At 38.9% G+C, this 20,628-nt stretch overlaps 1 pseudogene; it reads right to left on the bottom strand.

Moving 5' to 3' along the window:
* The window catches only part of LOC116854238, a 19,921-nt pseudogene extending 3,839 nt beyond the window's left edge, over positions 1 to 16,082 (bottom strand).
* Positions 16,083 to 20,628: the final 4,546 nt, after the last annotated feature.

Raw genomic sequence — 20,628 nt, 5'->3', positions numbered from 1 at the left:
CTTCTTCTTCTTCTTCTTCTTCTTCTTCTTCTTCTTCTTCTTCTTCCTTCTTCTTCTTCTCCTTCTCCTTCTCCTCCTCCTCCTCCTCCTCGTCCTCCTCCTCCTCCTTCTTCTTCTTCTTTTTAAGATTTATTCATTTTATTTTAGAGAGAGAAACAGCATGAGTGGGAGGGGCAGAGGGAAAGGGAGAGAGAATCTGAGGCAGACTCCCTGCTGCGTGTGGAGCCCCACGTGGGGCTTGATCACATCACAGTGGGATCACCCACCACCTGAGCCGAAACCAACAGAGGGAGGCTCAACCGACTGAGCCACCCAGCCCTCCCCCCTCCCCCAGCTTTTCTGCAGAGAATAGCATTGATGAGACAAGAGTGGGAACAAGATGACCTGTGGAGGCCATGGAAACTGCCCAGGAAAGATGATGGGGGCAGGCAGGGCAGAGGCGGTGCGGGCATAACTGGAAAGTCAAGCCAACAACATTGCTTGTGTGTGGGATGTTGGGTGCGTGAGAACCAGAGTCGTCAAACCTCGCTGCCAGATTTTCCTCCTGGGCCCCTGACACACCCGGGGAGATGGAGGTGGCCAGGGAAGAAGGTGAATGCAAATTCCGTTTTAGACATGTGAAGTTTAAGAGGCTGATTAGACGCCCAAGTGTATAAACAACTTCTGTTTTCTCTCAAAAGAGGATTTCAACAAGTGCCCAAGCACACGCCCTACACTTTGCATAATGCAGACGGGTCATCTCTGGAATATTCAGGCATTCAAAACAGATCCTCTAAAAACTCCTGGCCATCATGTTAGTCAAAGGAGAGGAGGACGCAGGGGTCAGGCCTGGCTACGTGGCGGGCGGCGTGCTGCCTGGGAAGACAGACACAAATGGGCCAAGCGCTCCTGCGGCTTGTGAGTGCACTTCTGCAAAGACTGTGTGCCTTTCATGGCACGTTTTCTAGCACGACCCAGCTTCCTCCCAGGAGGAGGGAGTCGGAGGGGTGTAAGTGTTCCCCGGAGGGTCTGCATTATCCCCAGCAAGAAAGCAAGTGATGTTTCGTGCTCCCTCCCTGCAGCCTATGATCTGTGCCACCCCTCTGGAAAGAATCGTTTTATCTAGGGGGAGTACAGCGGTTGAGAGAGAGACAGACCAGGAGAGCCGAGCACTATTTGCATTTTAGCAGGATTGACCGTCCTCAGCAGCTGATCTCTAAGTGGTATTTGAGGCATTAAAGCTGCTGTGTGTGTTTTACTATTGAACTAGGCTCAGCGTGTAGAGAATTCCGCATGCGGAGTCCCCTGCACGAAAGCGAGGCCCTAAGAGAGTGGGAGAGGCAGGAGAGAAAGAGCATGAGTGTCCCTGCAGAGGTCGGGGGCTGGGATCCAGTGTCCTGGGAAGGACCAGTGGTGACTCACCGGTGGGGCAAGGAGAATTCGGAATGGTGCGCTAGTGCAGCCAACGACTGCAACCCTCTCTTTGGAGGAGGAAGGGAGCATGAGCATCAAGGGCTTCAGAAAACCAAAGACTTGAAATCGTCATCACAGAAGGTGATATATAGAGAGGGGGCTGACTTGGGGACACACACAGACTGCCTGGTAGGTGGCACCCCCCTTCACCCCACATGGAGGATATGCCTTGCTGAGATTTCTCTCTGGCCGTGCCCCACAGCATCTGCGTGTAAGCAGGAGAGACAGAGATAAGTGTAAAAGGACAAAGGCTCAAGGGAGTTCCAGATGTTGGCAAGGAGACTACAAGATTGGTTGAGGAACTAGTGAGTGTGGGTTATTCTAATCATTAAAATGCCCATATTTTAGTGAACTCTAAACACTAAGTCTTATAGCCCAGGGTGGGGCTGGGCCAGTGGGACACTCACAGCATCCAGCCTGAGCACAGAGAAAGAGCACCAGATATCATGCATGAGCCATTTTAGAAGGGTCCGACAGTAGTGCATAGGCATAACCTGCTCTAGCTGCAAGGGATGCTGGGAAATCGTAGCTGTATGTACGCTGGCAAAAGGGGGAGACAGATTCAGCCAACAGCTTTAGTCCCAGCTGCAGGTGACAAGCTTGACCATGGAATCCAAATACTACAAGGGGAGACAGGGGAGGGAGAAAGCCCCATGGGAGGTAGAAGAAGAAGAATCTCTTCCCACCGGAAAATAGTACTAGAAGGTTCGAAGACCGACCTCATTGCTGCTCAGGACTGCTGGGACACAGCAGCGGTGGGTTCCCCAGTTTGGTTCAGGGAAATCCAAAGAGATGGAGAGGCCATGAAGCAAGCTTCGGCAGATGCAAAATAGAGGTAAAGTCGTTGGCGCTATGGCTGCAGCCGCAAACCAAGGTCTACCCCCCTCCCCCATCTATGAGGCAGAACCACCATGTGTGGTTTTTTTTTTAAAGATTTTATTTATTTATTTGACAGAGATCACAAGTAGGCAGAGAGGCAGGCAGAGAGAGAGAGAGAGAGGAGGAAGCAGGCTCTCCACCTAGCAGAAAGCCCGATGCGGGGCTTGATCCCAGGACCCTGGGATCATGACCTGAGCCGAAGGCAGAGGCTTTAACCCACTGAGCCACCCAGGCGCCCCCACCATGTGTTTATTAACGCAGTTGTCCTTAGTCCCAGGAACAGACTGTGTCACCAAATTAAAAGCTCACAGCACTGGGGCCTGCTGGGGTGGCTCAGTCAGTTAAGCATCCAACTCGTGATCTCAGGGTTGTGAATTCGATCTCTGCACTGGGCTCCATGCTAGGTGTGGAGCCTACTTGAAAATAAAAGTAAGCAAACAAACAAACAAACAAAACCAAAAACAAAAGCTCACCGTATTGAGAAAACATGGCACTTGACTTTTATAGCATAAATGAATTCACATTTAAGAACGCTTCAGATTTTAGTATGCTTTTATGGCATGCCTTATTATTGACATAAAGTCAAGTGACTTATGGCAAAATCCAGTGCGGTTACTAAAAATGATTCTTAGAAATGACTCTCTCTCATTCCTCCTGTTTCCCTGTGAAGCACACTGAACATGTGTGTCACGGATGGCGACGCTGAGGCTCGGAGCGGTTGGGACTCAGACCCAGAGCCCCATGAGGTTTTTCAGGGCTCTGCCGAGCTGGGCGTGGGGTCGGGGCAATGACTGAAGTGACTTGGGAGAGGCTCGATCTTGTGGATGGAGTGGGCAGCAGAGGGCAGGCAGAGAGAAATGTGCCTGCAGGCTGGGGTGGGGGGCCCCCCATTGGGAGAAGCGATACTCCCCTCAGGCCAGGCGACAGAACCTAAGCCAGTGAAAGTGGACCTGTCACGAACGTCACCAAGCCCAGACAACGCCGTGAAGATGATGGCCCATGAATATCACTATGCCGGGACATTTATTACCCTATTATAAAAAAATTGTTTTTATTTTGGGGAAAATCCTTACAAATCTAAGGATTTTTAAAAAGCAGGCACAATAAGACAGCAGCAAAACCAAAACTCAGCTGTCTTTTCGACCCATCTACTGTGTCTTCCAGAAGAAGAATTCCCATGGTAACCCCAAGTAGAGCAGCTTTGTGAGCATTTAATCAGGTGTCTGTACTTCCTTAGGTAAATAGCGTTCTGATCTCAAGTAGATGTGGGCGTGGAAAGAACTATGTTTTAAAGGCTAAGGAGTGTGTCACTGCTCACATTTGTATTCAAATGGACAAGAACACTGTTCTGGAATAACTTATTCCATGGGCAATACTTTTTATGTGAGTTTAATAATGGCGCGGAGAGGAACCATTAATAGTGAAAAGGAGACTGTAAGCCATTAATGGTTTTATGACTTCTGTGTATTACAACTGTGGATACTTGTAAATTTGTGTGTGTGTGTATAGCTCATTAAATGTTCTACTGAATTGTAATATTCCACGTAGTATTATGTGGCCCTTGTTGTGTATACGCAGGTTTTAAAGTACAATCTCAGAGACAAATTAGGTCAGCTGAATTAAAACACAGGGAGGGCATCTGCATTCTATCCTATAAAGTTGCTTCTTCTCAAAGGGTATAATTCTCTGCATTCTTCCAAGTGGAATTTTAATTTCCTTTCTCAATTAAAACACTAAAGAACATTTTTGGCCTTGTTTGCAATTTACGTTAAAAAAAGAATTCTGACAAATCAGCAAAAAAAAAAAAAAAGGAAAGAATAGAAAAGGAAAGAATGTGACAGTTACAACCATACTCTTAATTCATCTAAATATCATTAATGTTTCAGAATAGTTTTAATAACTACATTCTAATGGCAAAGTTTGGAAATAAACATTAAAAACTTTATACATGGGGCGCCAGCGTGGTTCGTTGGCTAAGTGTCCAACTCTTGATTTTGGCTCAGGTAGTGACCTCAGGGTTGTGAGATTGAACCCCCCACAACAGGCTTGCACTGGGTATGGAGCCTACTTAAGATTTTTTCCCTCTCCCTCTGCACTCCTCCCCTCAAAAAAAAAAAAAAATAAAACAACGTTTACATGCAAGCATGTATTTGTACACTTTGTACTGTTTTTCAGCAAGAAATCTAAAGAAATACTGATTTGTTCATTACTTCAAATTTTGATTTAATTTTAAAGTAGGATTACACACCGTAGTTCAAAACCCAAAAGGTATATATTTAAAAGGCATAAAATGGAATGCTCCTTACAGCATTATTTATAATACCTCAAAGCTAAAACAATCCAAATGTCCAACAATAGCACATAGATAATGGTAGTGTGATATATTCGTGCAGTGGAGTATCATACGGCGATACAAATTAACAACTACTTACTCAGGCAGCAACGGGCATTTCCGCAAGCATCATGTGGAGGGAAAGGAGCCAGGCATAAAAGTATCCGGATGATTTGGTATGATTCTATTTCTGTAAAGTTCCAAAAGCAAAACTAACCTGTGGTGTTAGAAATATGATAGCGGTTGGGTCCTGGTATCAAGGTCATGTTCTCTCTCTCTCTCCTTCAAATAAGTAAATAAAATCTTTTAAAAAGGTAGATGAATGAGAGTGGTTATTTTTGGGGAGGAGGGACAGGACAGTGTTTGGAAAAAAGCTTCACTTCAGGGGTGCTGGGCTATTTCCTGACCCGGGTGGTCGTTATCCTGCTATGTCGTTAAAGGAAGAAGGGCTAATGTGAGTGCTGCATTTATATATTTTACTGAATAGTTCCCCAAAGGGAAAAAAATCACAGATTTCACAGAAAAAGAGAGGCTCATTGTGGTTTTGCCAATTACAGATTGCAGCTTGCACTCTGAATTGGACATGAGGTATGTATGGATGTACATGGTTGTGTGAAGCCTGTCTCGTTTGTAGCTGACAGAGTTTTCGGGTGAGCCTAACAGAGGTCATTCAAACTCTTGGTTGGTCATCAGCTTTGCTAGTGTGCTGCTCAAAGTCTGCTTACCGGCTTATGTCTCAGAGACACTTATCAGCTTGGGCAGGTTAGAACAGCTTTCAGATATGCTAAGTGCCAGGCAAGTGTTGCGATCATTGTAAAATTGTCCTTATTTTAGAATATATTTTTAATTATATATATTTTATAATATATATCATACAAATATATTTTATATTATAAAATTATCCTTATTTTATAATATAGAAATATAAATATATATATGTATTTTTAAAAGATTTTATTTATTTATCTGACAGACAGAGATCACAAGTAGGCAGAGAAGCAGGCAGAAAGAGAGAAAGGAGGAAGCAGGCTCTCTGCCAAGCAAAGAAACCACCACGGGACTTGATCCCAGGACCCCGAGATCATGACCTGAGCCGAAGGCAGAGGCCTCAACCCACTGAGCCATCCAGGCATCCCAATATAAATATATTTTTATATAAGATATAAAATTTATGTAAAATATAAGGTTCTCTTGTATTAATACACAGTTTTCTGGGATTTGACAGCAAAACCCTACTTGTATAACCAATGATATTGCCACCCATGCAATGAAGATATATGAAGATGCCCTCACCCCTAAAAATCACCCCCACTCCTAATTCCCAGATGTTGGCAACCCATGATTTGTTTTATTTCCCTTTAATTTTGCCTGTTTCAGCATGTCATCTGCCTTTTGAATCTGGCTTCTTGCATCTAGCATAAGACATCTGAGATTCATTCCTGCCGTGTGTACATCAGTAGTTCATTCCTTTTGATAGCTGAGGTGTATTCCATTGTATTAATGTACCACAATGTGGTTATCAACTCACCTTAGTTGATGGACAATTAGGATATTTCTAGTGTTTGGTGGTTATGAATAAAGCAGCTTTAATCATTTGTATACAGATTTTTGTCTAAAGATAAGTTTTCATTTCATTTGGGTGATACATAGGAGTAAGACTGTTGGGTCATTTAGTAAGTGTCTAACTTTACAAGAAACTGACAAACTCTTTTCCCAAGTGACTGCACCATTTTGTTTTCCCACCAGCAATACATGAGAGCAACTGTTGCTCTGATCCTCACTATGGGTATTGTCTGATTCTTAAAATTTCAGCCATTCTAAGAGGTGTGTAGTGGTGTCTCATTGTGGTTTTGTTTGATTTTCTCCACTGACAAATAATGTTGAACATCATTCCATTTTTTGTATTGATCCAAGTTTCTGTCTGCTATGAGTTCTTCTACCTTAAAAACTTCCTTAAAAACTATTTCATGTAATGTAGATCTGTTAGTAATGAATTCCTTCAGTTTTTGTCAGAGAAGGTCTATTTCTCTTTAATTTTTGCAAGATATTTTCATTGGGTATAGCATTCAGAGGTGAGGGTTCTGTTCTTTCTGCACTTTAAAAATGTTCCATTGCTTTTTAGCCTGCATAGTTTCTGAAGAGAATCTACTGTAATTCTTATTTTCCTCTTGTGTATTTTTTTCCTTCTGGCCTCCAAGATTCTTTCTCTCTTTTTCACTCTCTCTTTCTCACTCTTTTTGAATTTGACTATTTGAATATGATATGTTTAGGTGGATGGTTTTGATGTAAGGCAGTATTTATCTTGATTAGTATTCACCAAGCCTCTTGAGTCTATGATTCATTTCTTTCATTATTTCTGTAAAAATCTCAGCCATTATCTCTTTAAATATTTTTTCTCTCCCTTTCTCACCCTCTTCTTCTTCTGAGATTCATATAATACAATATTAGGCTGTTTGATATTGTCTCACAGCTTTTAGATTATCCTCTCTCTCTCTCTTTTTTTTTTCCTTGTTTGTGTTTTGGTTTGGGTAATTTCTGTTGACTTCTCTTCCAGTTGACTGATCCTTTCCTCTGTGGTGTCAAGTCTTAATGAGCCAATTAGGCGTTCGTCATTAGTTTTGACAAGTTTGCTTTATTCTGGCATTCCATTTGATTCTTCCTTATAGTTTATATTTATTTGCTGAAATTCCTCATCTGTTCATGCATATTGTCAGCTTTTCCATAAATCTTTAACATATTAATTGTAGTCACTTAAAATTTCCTATCTGTACTCCCAACATCCAGTCATATCTAAATCTGCTTCTGTTCATTGCTCTGTCTCTTGAAAAGAGTTTTCTCTTTCTTGCTTTTTTATATTGCAATTTTATATCTTGCCTTTTATACCTTGCAATTTCTGGTTGAAAGCCAGACACAGTGTGTTGCTCAGTAAAGGCTGAATTAAGTGGTATTTTGCACTGAAGTAGGAATGGAAACATCTCCTACTAAGCTTTTAGGGTGGAAAGTTAAGTCAATATAAGCAATAGTTGATCTGGGTTTGGGTTATCTTGTTGCTATGGTTACTTTCAGTGCACCACAGGCTCCAAAATCCTCTGGTTTTATCTTGTCCATAGATCGGGGCTGAGTGCAGAGTTTTTCTCATGTTCCTGTTATATTCTCAGCTTTACTCTTATGATCCCATGACTCAAAGAGAGAGGGCACACGTAAGAAGCCAAGGACAGTGAGAGGCATGAAGAATTGGGGCCATCATCACACTCTATCATAGATGCCAATCTCTCAAAAATGTGTTTATTTGAATTGCTTTAGAATCTTTTTTATTTAGGATCATTTGATGTTTGATGAGATGGTAAGTATGCAGCAGCATTTTAGAACTTGTTTATAAATAATTTGACAGCTGTACTGATTAGAAACAGAGCTAGAAACAGCATAACTAATATTTACAAAGTACTTTTTCTTTTGCCAAACTCAAGCTGTGTGAAAAGATCCTATGGTATGTGTTGTCACATTTTGGATAACCAGTTGGCTGTTCTTGAATTTTATGTAAGGAACTCTCATTTATCTGGTTTTAACAGGAGGTTCAGTCAGCGCACAGATATTGCTTTGGTCTGATAGTGTATAATCTAAAACAATTCTGTTAGGACCACTTCATCAAGAAAGTCCAGACTCATTTTCAAGCCTGTAGTGCACAGTTTTATTTGCAATGATTACCATAATAATAGTTTTTTTATGCCTTCATAAAGACATGAATCCCACCATCTCTAATTTCTCCAGATAGATTTGCATTTCATTGGAAGCATCAGGTGGGTGTTAAAGGTACCTGAAAGATATGGGAATTTAAAAATCTGTGGACCTTCATATTAATGAATTTCTTGATTTCCACAAATTAAGAATTTACCAGTCAGGACAGCTTTTATATAAAATCTTATGGTATTAAGGAGGGCACGTGTTATGATACGTAACTAATGAATCATTGAACACCTCATCAAAAAATAATGATGTACTATATGGTGACTACTGAATGTAATTTTAAAAATCCTCTACCCCACATAGTTTTGTGATGTACTTGAAAATAATTTGAGAAGTTCCAGATGAGTTTTTGACTGCATTAATAGTAATAATGTCATAAAGAACCATTACCAATATTCATAAAGTGGTTTATAGCTTAAAATTACTTTCAAAATGCACATTATCTCATTTGAACTTCATAATAACCACTATCAAGTGGACAGACTAAGAAATCATCCTAGAGTAAAGACTGTTTATGTAACCCAAAATAAAATAAAATAAAATAAAGTCTTATGGTCAAAGTTTATGTTCCACTCTTGGTATACAATAAATATTAATTGCTTGATATATTTGAATTCTCCAACTGCACAGATATATTTATCTTCCTCTATGTAGTGTTAGCACAATGTTTGCTTCTTGGTCTAAATTTTAGTTTTGAGTTTGATTTGGGTTTGATGAGAATTCCCATGACATACATGCTACTGCTTGAGGAAATAATTTTTAATTAGTCATGGAATTTAGTATACATTTATAAAAATTTGGGTAGGAACATCAAGAATAATCAGAGAAAACCTACTCAGTTTTTAGTTCAAACTTTGGAAAAGATTTCCGGTCCAGGATGAGTCAAATATTCAGGATAAGTATAACTATAACAATGGTATCAGTGTCTATAATTGAAGATATGTGTTTAATATATCTGATTTAATAGGACAAGTTAGTATCATAAGGTTGGAAATCTTGAGCAGAAATATGAAATGCTTGATATCTAATTATATGGGATATACCAGAGGTTGCTGATGCATCAAAAATACAGCAACTTGTCAGATATCCTGGAGGATTTACACTCTTAGAAAGGGTAAAAAGGCCATGACTAGCATAAGATCTCTATGCCTTAAAAAGATTAAAAAACATAAAATAATTCATAGTATTTTAAGTATCAGCAAGGCTAAGTCAATGAAAAGGAATCAGTATCTATAATAATTATAGACAAGTAGAAAGCAGAAAAAATAATTTAAAAAGAAGGAAGAAAGGGAATAAAGAAAATCAATAGTTTTGGGCAATGGGTCATTTTCTGGTAATCTTGGGTAGAAGCTGTCTACTTCAAGTATTCATCAGCTTGGTTCAAAGTACTTGGGTTGCTGCTGTCAGTCATCAGACAGTTTACTTCATCTAGATGTATTTTTAAGTCTTATTTTGAGATACCTGATGATATATAGTCCCAGTAGTCCTGTACTATCAAATCAATTTCAATGGCCTTCTTTTACATGGGAAATAGATTCGTGGATTCAAGAATAAACTCTTGGTGGTTTCATGACAGTATCTGTTAAGATGCCTTCATAGGATCCTTTCCAGCATTGCACCACAGAAGATTTCCAACTGGTGTCTTTTCCAGAATATGGAGTATCTAAGTTGAAGGAGTGAAGAGGTTCTAAATGTGAAAGTTTTAAAAATCCACCTTGCAGCCCTGGAAGATAAGAGTAATTATTAAATTTTCATTCTGACAGCACTTAGCTAGTTCTGTATGATGCAAAGTCAAGTCAGTGATGGGTGCTAAGACTCGCAGGTGCATGGTCTTCTAGTTATTGTCTCATAAGTTTATAGTCTAGGAGTTCCAGAATGGGCTGACCTGATGGCCATTAGGAGTAAAATTCTTAGCCAAGAGTTTCAGAGAACATGACCAGTTAAATTTTTTTTTTCTTAATTTAGAGCTTAGACTTACTACTTTTTATTTTCATTACTTTTATTATGTTATATTGATTTAGTATATCCTAGTCATACTTTTACAGTGATATACATTATAAAATTAAATGTTTATATAAAATAACGTTCAGCTCCAACAAATCTATAAAAATGCAATAAATATTTAAAACATCAAAATCCTCGAGGAGAACACAGCACAACCTCTTTGACCTTGGCTGTAACAACTTTGTACTAGACAAGCCTCTGGAGGCAAGGGAAATAAGCAAAACTAAACTACTGGGATTTTACCAAGATAAAAAACTTCTCCACAGTGAGGGAAACAATGAAACTAAAAGACAGAAGATTTTTAAAAATGACATATCTCATAAAGGGTTAGTATCTAAATCTATAAAGAACTTATCAAACCCAACACCCAAAAAACAAATAATCCAGTTAAGAAGTGGGCAGAAGACATCAATAGACTTTTTTCCAAAGAAGACATCCAGATCACCAACAGACACATGAAAAAATGCTCAACCTCATTATCAGGGATATACAAATCAAAACCGTGACGAGATACCACCTCACACTGGTCAAAATGGCTAAGATTATCAACACAGGAAATATCAGATGTTGGTGAGTATGTGGAGAAAGGGGAACACTCTTACACTGTTGGTGGGAATGCAAGCTGGTGCAGCCAATCTGGAAAACAGTATGGAATTTCCTCAAAAAGTTGAAAATAGAGCTACCCTGCAACCCAGCCATTGCCCTACTACATATTATCTATCTATGTATATATACATAGATACATAGCAATATTACTCAGCCATCAAAAAGAATGAAATTTTGCCATTTGCAATAATGTGGACAGAAGTTGAGTATATTTTGATAGGCAAAATAAGTCAGAGAAAGACAAATACCATATGACTTTATTCATATGTAGAATTTAAGAAACAGATGAACATAAAGAATAGCAAAATAAATAAATAGAAAAATAAATAGGTAAATAAATAAAAGACAGAAGCAAACTGTAAGAAACTTTTTTTTTTAAGATTATTTATTTATTTATTTGACAGACAGAGATCACAGGTAGACAGAGAGGCAGGTAGAGAGAGAGGAAGGGAAGCAGGCTCCCTGCTGAGCAGAGAGCCCGATGTGGGGCTTGATCCCAGGACCCTGGGATCATGACCTGAGCTGAAGGCAGAGGCTTTAACCCACTGAGCCACCCAGGTGCCCCAGAAGAACAAACTGAGTGTTGATGGAGGGGAGGTGAGCAGGGGATAGGCTTGATGGGGGATGGGTATTAAGGAGGGCACTTGTTGTAATGAGCACTGGATATTGTATGTAAGTGATGAATCACTAAATTCTACTCCTGAAATCAAAATTATACTATATGTTAACTAGGATTTAAATAAAAATTTGAAAAAATATTTTAAAAATGATAATAATAAAAATAAACATGAATCCAATGATGTCTAAATATCACACTATTCACCACCAAAGAGTTCAATGCAAAATAGATGCTGTTGATATTTTATATTCAGTTTCTCTTTATCTTTTATTCTCAGGCAAATATTTTCTTTTAAGGCCAATGCTTTACCTGCTCCTCGTAAAGACATTTAATTCATTGTTATTGCATATTTATTTACATTATCATTTATGACTGATCGTAAGTAATTAGCTATTAACTTTCTAAAATTTTAGCTTAGGAATCATTATTATATTTATTAATGCAAAATACTCTTAATTTTTATTTATTTATTCATTCATTCTTTTTTTTAGAGATTTATTTATTTGACAGAGAGAGAGAGAGAGAGAAAGAGAACACAAGCAGGGGGAGTGAGAGAGGAAGAAGCAGGTTTGCTGCTGAGAAGAGAGCCTGATGTGGGGTTCGAACCCAGGACCCTGGGGTCATGACCTGAGCCAAAGGCAGACACCCATCAACTGAGCCACCCAGGCACCCCAGAATACTCTCAATTTTTAAAATGCCATTATTTCTAATGCTGATTTAAAAAAAAAAGATTTATGTGTTTATTCAAGAGAGAGAGTGTATGAGTTGGGGGAGGAGCAGAGGGAGTGGAGAAGCAGACACCTCGCTGAGTATGGTCCTCATGAGGGACTCAATTCTAAGACCCTGAGATCACCGTGTAAGCCAAAACCAAGAGTTGGGTACTTAACTGACTGATCTACCCAGGCACTCCACTTAGACCGTTTTTAAGTATTTGTCCTACTGAGTGTGTAGCGGATTAAAAAAAAAACAAAACCCACAAAACTTCCATTTCCTATGTTGATGAGGTCTATGTAGCTCATTATTGTACCAGATAGTAAAACCTCCAGGGTTAATCCTCATCATCTTTGAGAATTTTTATAGAGGTACCACACTTATATTCATAGATTATTTTGCCTAGCTGCTCAGTCAGAAGTCATGTCACTCAAAGAAACCAGAATCTAAATTCATGTCTGTCTTTAACTGATACGGATAATTTTTTAACTTGTTTTTAACAAGTGATCTTCCAAGGCATATGGAAAAGGGATAGAAAACTTTAGCAGGGTTCCTAAAGTATTGACAACTAACCAGTGCCCTGTAAATACTTCTATTTTGGCAATGGCCCACAAAGTTAACTCCTAGAGAACTTAGTTTAATCCAATAAAATGACTCAAAAAACTAGACTATATAATTTTGAGAGAAAATACAGAAATTAAGATAATACCTGTTTATATCACTTGCAAAATGTCTGTCTACTAAAATGGCTGCAGACTGTAAGGTACATACTTTTTATTTTTTTTAGTATTTTCTTATCATTATGTTCAGTTGTAGCAAATGCCACCCATGTATGTATGACTCTCAAATCAAGAGTCAAACAAAATGTACCCTTGATTCTAATCATTATTTGAACTTAATAATCTGTAAATTATATCACGAGTTGTCATCCCTCTTCCACTACCAGAACATGCTCTGTAACATGGTGATTCTAAGTCATGACCCTGAAATCAACCAGGTACAACCATATTTGGTAAACAATGCAGGTGCCATATATGGTGATTCTAAAACCATATATGGTGATTCCAAAAGAAGCACAATGTCACATACACATTGGTAGGTTCTCCAAACCTCCCAAGAGAGCTATTTTTCTTTAAATGTTCAAGTCTTTCATCCTATCTGCGTGAACAAATCCTGGTGCAACTATATTCACTGTAATTTTCTTTCTTGTTAGCAAGAGTATGAGAAAATCCAAAGAATCTTCCTCTACTGGCACCATACAGACTGGCCAGAATTGCCTTTTAAGCCAATAATGCATCCTACAGTAACAATAGACCCTCTCTGGTGTTGAATCATAGTCTTCCTGGCAGCTTTCCAAGTCAGCACGGAACCCAATAGATTAGTATTTGCTGAGATATTGTACCTTCAGGTTTTTTTTCTTACTAAAAGGCTATTCCTGTTAATTCCAGGGGCACTTACCAAGAGATAAATGACCTAAAATTTTCTCCATCTCTTCAAATGTATTTTGAGCCTTATGTTCCTTGGCAGCATCACAGCTAAATGTCAAATGATCTCCACCAAGATCATGTCATCAGAGCCAGTGGCTTTGGCCACTTCCAGACTTCTGGGGATGATGGCAATCAGTAGACTTTCTGGGGGCATTAATTGGGCTACTGCCATGCCAGTGCTCTTGGGGCCTCCCCAAAACAGAGCAGACTGCCCATCTTGGACCTAAGAGTCACAAACTCAGGAGAAAGAAGTCTAGGAGTGGTAGATCTTTTCCATATCCCCTCAGCTTTTAAACCACCACAACTGAAATGAAAAATAGCCAGACTGCCACAAAGAAGTACCTTCCTCCTCCTGCTGCCCCAATTTAAAGTTGTTGAGAGTTCCACTGGTACCTCTACTTTTCCTGGAAACTGTGGTGAGTAGGAGCAATAAGATTTTGATTAAACGAGAGAAACTTACCAAGTTCCTTCATGACTGTCCCAGTACCTTTAACACTAGGGAGTAGAGATAGTACCCCCCAGGTGGGAAAAAACATTGTCTAACAATTTGTGTAGATATATCTTTTCTTGCAGTGGCTTTTCTGTTTGAGAAGACTTTACCATCCAGAGAGTTTATAAGCCATCCCAAGTAATATTCATAGTCTTGTGACTTGGGTAACTGGATATAGCCTATCTTTTTTTTTTTTAAAGATTTTATTTATTTATTTGACAGAGAGAAAGATCATAAGTAGGCAGAGAGGCAGGCAGAGAGAGAGGAAGGGAAGCAGGCTCCTTGCTGAGCAGACAGCCCAATGTGGGGCTCGATCCCAGGACTCCGGGATCATGACTTGAGCTGAAGGCAGAAGCTTTAACCCACTGAGCCACCCAGGTGCCCCTGGATGTAGCCTATCTTTATGTGTCTGAAACTCCCCTGGGACATGGCTCAGACCCATTTGTATCCCACCTTCACAGTCGTTGTTGTTGTTTTCTGGGTTATGATGGTACAAATTAAGCATAAGCCCTCCACATCTCTAGCTACCAAGAAGAAATTTCCCCCATAAACTCTTATTCATGGTGGAAGCAGTGTTATTACATTTTGGTCACACTTCACCTCATTTTTTGGGTGCAACCAAAGGGCCATCTTAGCTGCATTAGGACTTATTGAAATTGACAGAACAACTTGATTTTAGCAAATGTTTCTTTTTTTCCTGAACCTGAGGCTAATATCCTATATTTGAAACAGATTTTATCTATAAATATATTCATTTTCTTAAAAGTAAGTCCTATCATAATAATAAATCATAAATAAATCCAATTGTAATCATAAATCATAAATAAGTCCTATCATAATCATAAATCATAAGTCTTATCAACAAGGACAAAAGTGCCACTTATTTTGTTTAATGATCTACCAGCGCATTGCCTTCCCTTTCTTTATCATTACTCTCACTACGTGCCTTAACTTGTACCTTTCGATACCTGCTCTTGTCAAGGCTATTAGTTCCACCACTTGGGCTGACCTAGCCATGGGTGGAAGGTTATCCTCTTACAGTTTTATGTAGTCTCTGCCAAACCTCAATAGTATCGACGTTGATCATTTAAAAAGAACATTTGCTCCACATTCCCTAGGGAAACAACAACTTGACCTTCCTCTTGGACACTCAATTTTACAGTTGCTGTCATAGAGTCATGAAGCTCTCCTTTATCAAGTGGTGGAAGCGACACTGCAGGATTGAGATTGTATCAGTGACAGATGGTCATACAAGAGACCAACAAGAGTGATCAGTCATAGTTAATCTGCCTACTGAGCAATGCTGGATGTTGCTAGCTAGTAGACAGGATTGAACAGCATCCACAAGCTGAAATTAGCAGTGTGGCAAGGGTGACATCCACAGAAACATCAACCAGTTTTGCAACCACAGTCATGGCACATAATAGGGAGGAAAACACTAGCCATTGAATCTAGAGAAATACCTAAATAGGAAGTGGTATTTCCTATGGCGTTGAGCCAAAGCCTCCATCACATTGGTACCCTCCTGCCACCCTTTTTTTTTGTTTCAACACAAGGAAATGTATTGAAAGGACATAAAGTGATGATTATTTATTTATTTATTTATTTTTGTATTCTGGTAGACCTGGGATTGGGGTCACCTACAATTTAGATTTTGAAGTGACAAAGTCTCTTACAGCTTCTCACGTAAATTCAGGTCACCTGTTTTTGGTAATTTCTTGAAGGATTCCAGTTAGTCTGAAAAAGTTGGGAACCCATTGCCCGTAATACCTCTTAAGTTCTGTAATCCTATCAAGGCCCATCTGGTTGTTGGGTTTGGATGTTGCTGGATCTGTGTAATTCAATTTTGGGGTAGAGTACGCTCTTCGATGGAGAGGTCACCTCCCAGCTAATGTACTATCTCTTGGCAAAATTGTAACTTTTCCTTCAGGCTTTACCATATTCAGCCACATGCTCTTCCAAGAAGTAGATGGAATCCTTGTTTTCCAGGAGAGGTAAATATGAGGCAAGGTCTTTTGTACTGAATGAAATCTTAACTTTTTAAGAGTGTTGCCTTTTTAAATTTATCATTTAAAGGCTGGAAGGAAAATTAAGGTGCCTGTGTGAATCTCCACGGCATTATGGACCAAAAGTATTGTTAGTTATTCCAAATAAAGGAAAACTAAACAATCTTTATTTACAAAAATGCTAATGAAGGTGAGTGAGGCCAGGACAATGACTATTTACTTATAAATAGTGGAACTGGAGAGAGAAGAACATTAGCATTATGGACTTCTGGAAACCTAGGAATAACTCCATGCATGGCTCTTAGGTCTTGCACAGACTGATATCCCTTTCTAGTAGGTTTGTAAGGAGGCTGTGCTTAGACTTGTACAAGGAATTTGTTGTGGGTGTTCTGTCCTATGGCTGGTTTATTCCTTGAATAACTTCTGATTTCAGAGGATATTAAAATGGCATATACAGTGACCTAGAAGGATCTTCCTGTCCCCCTCATAGTCCTTCCAGCAATAGAGCTTTTGCTCATAAATTGTCATGTGCCGGTTGGAGTAAGGGATCTAAAGTTCCAAGAGTCATTGCCTAGGCCAGTTGAAGAAAGTCAAGTGCAGAAATAATATGCTGTGAAATTGTGTTTCTGGAGGTTTTTTATTTTCTAAGAACAGTCTTTCTGGTGCACACGTAATCTGACAGCCACATTTATATAAAAGGCTTTTGCCAGGTAGTTGACAGGCATGGAAGCACAAAGGATAATCAGTCTTGTTCTACTGTTGGTCCTAATGTGGTAGTCAAAGGCTCAATATGTGTAGAAAAGTGACTCTGAGTGACTGGTTGTTTTATTGCAGTGGGGCTCAGGATAGAAAGGGGAGCACTTGTGTCAACTAGGAATTAGCCTTTTTGTCTCTTTTATGTTTACACATGTGGTAGGCAGGGTCCTAATAATGCCTTCCTGCCCCAGGAGTCCTGTCAGTGGCTGTTCAATCAAACATTAATCTAGGCACTGCCAAGAAGGGATTTTGTAGTTGTAATGAAAGTTCCGGGTCAGGTGACATTAAGATTCAAGAAATTCTCTCTGTGCATCTAGTCTATTCATGAGTCCTTAAAGCAGAGGACTTTTATCATCTGAGAGGAGGAAGGTAGACTAGGAAGGCAAAAAGGAAAGTCAGAGAAATTCCGAGAATGAGAAGGAACCCAGGTGCCCTTGTGGGTGGGAAGGAGAGGTCACATGTGAAGGAATGTGGCAGCCCCTGGTCCCTGGTCCCTGGCTGACAACCAGACCAGAAACCAGGACCTCAGTTTCCCACCACTGCATGGAGCTGAATTCTGTCTACTTTCCGAATAAGCTCCGAAGTAGATTCTTTTCCTGAGTCTTCAGCTAAAAACCTAGTCCGGCTATCAACATGGTTTCGGCCTTGTGAGATCCTGACAGAGAGCCCAGTTGAGCCAACTGCCTTCTGACCTACAGAACTCTGGAACAGCAAATGGATGTTGTTTTAAGCTGCTAAGATTTTAGGCATCAAAAGGAAATTAACACAATAATTTCTTTTTCTGAAAGAGGAAACGGGGAGCATAGCTCTGCAGTTTTATGGCCTTTGAAACTGAGTCCCTGGACCTCTATTGGGTGCAATTAGCATTTTTGCTTTCAAGATGAGCCTGGTGTGGCAGCATAAACCTGATATTTTGCCTCACCTCCACTATGACGTGTCACAGTCAGAAAGAACTGCACATAATTCACACTGAGATAAATTAAAAAAAAAAAAAAGCAGGTCTCCACATCTTATCCTAGTTCCCCCAAATAAATAAAATATCAAGCACTTCCCAGACAACTCTTGGGATGTTTATGAATATGACAATCAGTGAGAAACGTGTGAGCACATTACTGATTTCTCACTAGGAACAGACAATGGTCTATGTGGCAGCCTTGGCAATATTGCAAGAGAAGTGTGGGTGTATGTGTGTGTGTGTGGTTTTTGTTGTTGTCATTCTTTTAAACACTTGTGCTTTATATTAAACCAGTAAATGCTTCTGAAGTCTGATCCCCTTGTTCTTTGCCTATAAACTTGGCCTTTTCTTTCCCAGACATTTTTGCCTTTGAGTCTTCCTTTGATGCTAGACACATTCTTTTCTTTCAAAGTCCCTGCGGTTGGCAGTATCTCTGTCTATCTTTTTCACTGTTCAATACTTTATCCTGGGTTAACTGAGAACCAGAATTCTCACATGTCTTATCACCTCTGGGGGTCATGTTTGGTATGAGCTCCCTAGAGGGCCCTGGATTTCTTTCCTTTTCCATATTTTTCATCTCTCTGATAAGTGCTCTCTGATAACACCCTGCTCTATTCTGCAGGTCCTCTAGATCAGAGTGCACCCAATTTCTTCTTATCAATTCAGCAACTTGGGGACTAAATGCTATCATGAATTTCCTTAAGTACTGAAATATAATTCATATATGAGACAATCTATCCTTAAATTTAAAATGCATGATTAAAGGTGTGTTAGTATATTCACACAGTTGTGCTTCTATCAGCACAATCCATTTTAGAATGTTTTCATTGTCTCAAAAAGAAACCGCACCCCTTAGCCATTATCCCTCCTGGGGCCCTCAGCAACCACTAACTTACCTTCTATCTACAAAGATTTGCCTATTCTGGACATTTCACATAAACAAAATTGTACATTATATGGTCTCTTGCGACTGGCTTCTTTCACTTGGCCTAACATTGTCAAGGTTCATCCATATTGTAACATGTGTATCACTTAATTTATTCTTCTTGCCAAAAAATTCCATTGTACGAATTTACCACATCTCATTTGTCCACTCAACAGTTGGTAGACATTTAAGTTGTTCCACTTTTTGACTATTATGAATGATGCTGCTATGAATATCAGTGTACAAGTATTTGTGTAAACACATGTTTTTATTTCTCTTGGGTATACACCTAGGAATGGAATTACGGGGTCATACAATAACTATCTAGGGAATTGCCAGACCGTTCTCCAAAGTGCCTGCACTATTTACATCCTTACCAGTAGTGTGTTAGGTTATGAAACTGGGAATTGTGAATCTTTCAACTCTTATCTTTTTTGAGAATTTTTTCATTATTTTGGGTCTCTCGAATTTCCTTAAGAATTTTAGAAACAGTTTGTAATTTCTGAAAATAAGTTAGCTGTGCTTTTCCTAGGTATTGTATTGATTTTACAGATCACTCTGGAGATTGCCATGTTAACAGTATTAAGTCTTTCAATCCATGAACATGGGAAGTCTTTCCATTTTTCTAGATTTTCTTTGATTTCTTTCAACAATGTTTTATAGTTTCCAGAATACAAGTTATGCATTTTTTGGTTAAATGTATCCCTAACTATTTTTTATAACTTTTGATACTCTTATAGATGGAATTATTTTCCTAATTTCATTTTTGGGTTATTCACTGATGGTATATAGAAATACAATTGATTTTTGCATATTGATTTTGAGTCTTGAAACTTTGCTGAACTCATTTATTATTAATTCTAATAGTAATAATATTAATTTTTTTCATGAACTCCTTAGTATTTTCTATATACAAGATCATCATTTATAGTTTCATTTCTTCCTTTTAATTTTGATGCTTTTTATTTCATTTTCTTGCTCAATTTTCTTGGCTAGAACCGCAGTACAAGTTTGAATAGAAGTGACAAGAAAAGACATCTTATCTTATTTCTGATCTTAGGGTGAAAACATTCAGTCTCTTGCCACTTTGTATGCCCTTTATGGGATTTAGGAAGTTCCCTTCTATTCCTAGTTCTTAGAGCATTCTCTTTTTTTTTAGACCATGAAAGGGTGTTGGAACTTTCAGAATGCTTTTTCTACATCTATTACCATTATCATATGTTTTGTCATTTATTCTACTAATTAGGTTTATTATAACAATTAATCATTGAATATTAAACCAACATTGCATTTCGGTGATAAATCCTGCTTTCGCATGGTGTGTAATTCTTTCTATACATTGCTTGATTCCATTTACTAGTATGTTGTTGAGGATTTTTGCATGGGTACTCATAAAAGATATTGGTCTGTGTTTTCTTTTCTTGTGATAGCTTTGACTAATACTAACTTCATAGAATGAGTTGGAAAGTATATCCTACTCTTCTATTTTTTGGAGGATGTATGAAAGTTCAGACCCCATTAAATGATAGAGTTCACTACTAAAACCATCTGGTCCTGGATTTTTCTCCGTAGGAAGTATTTGTTTTTCTCAATTAATAATTCAATTTGAAGGAAAGAAATTGAATGTGTGTGTGTGTGTATATATACATATACATATATATA

This window comes from Lontra canadensis, unplaced genomic scaffold (genome assembly GCF_010015895.1).
Source record: "Lontra canadensis isolate GAN:19392208 unplaced genomic scaffold, GSC_riverotter_1.0 scaffold89, whole genome shotgun sequence".
NCBI lineage: Eukaryota > Metazoa > Chordata > Mammalia > Carnivora > Mustelidae > Lontra > Lontra canadensis.
This window is presented reverse-complemented; position numbering and strand designations above follow the sequence as displayed.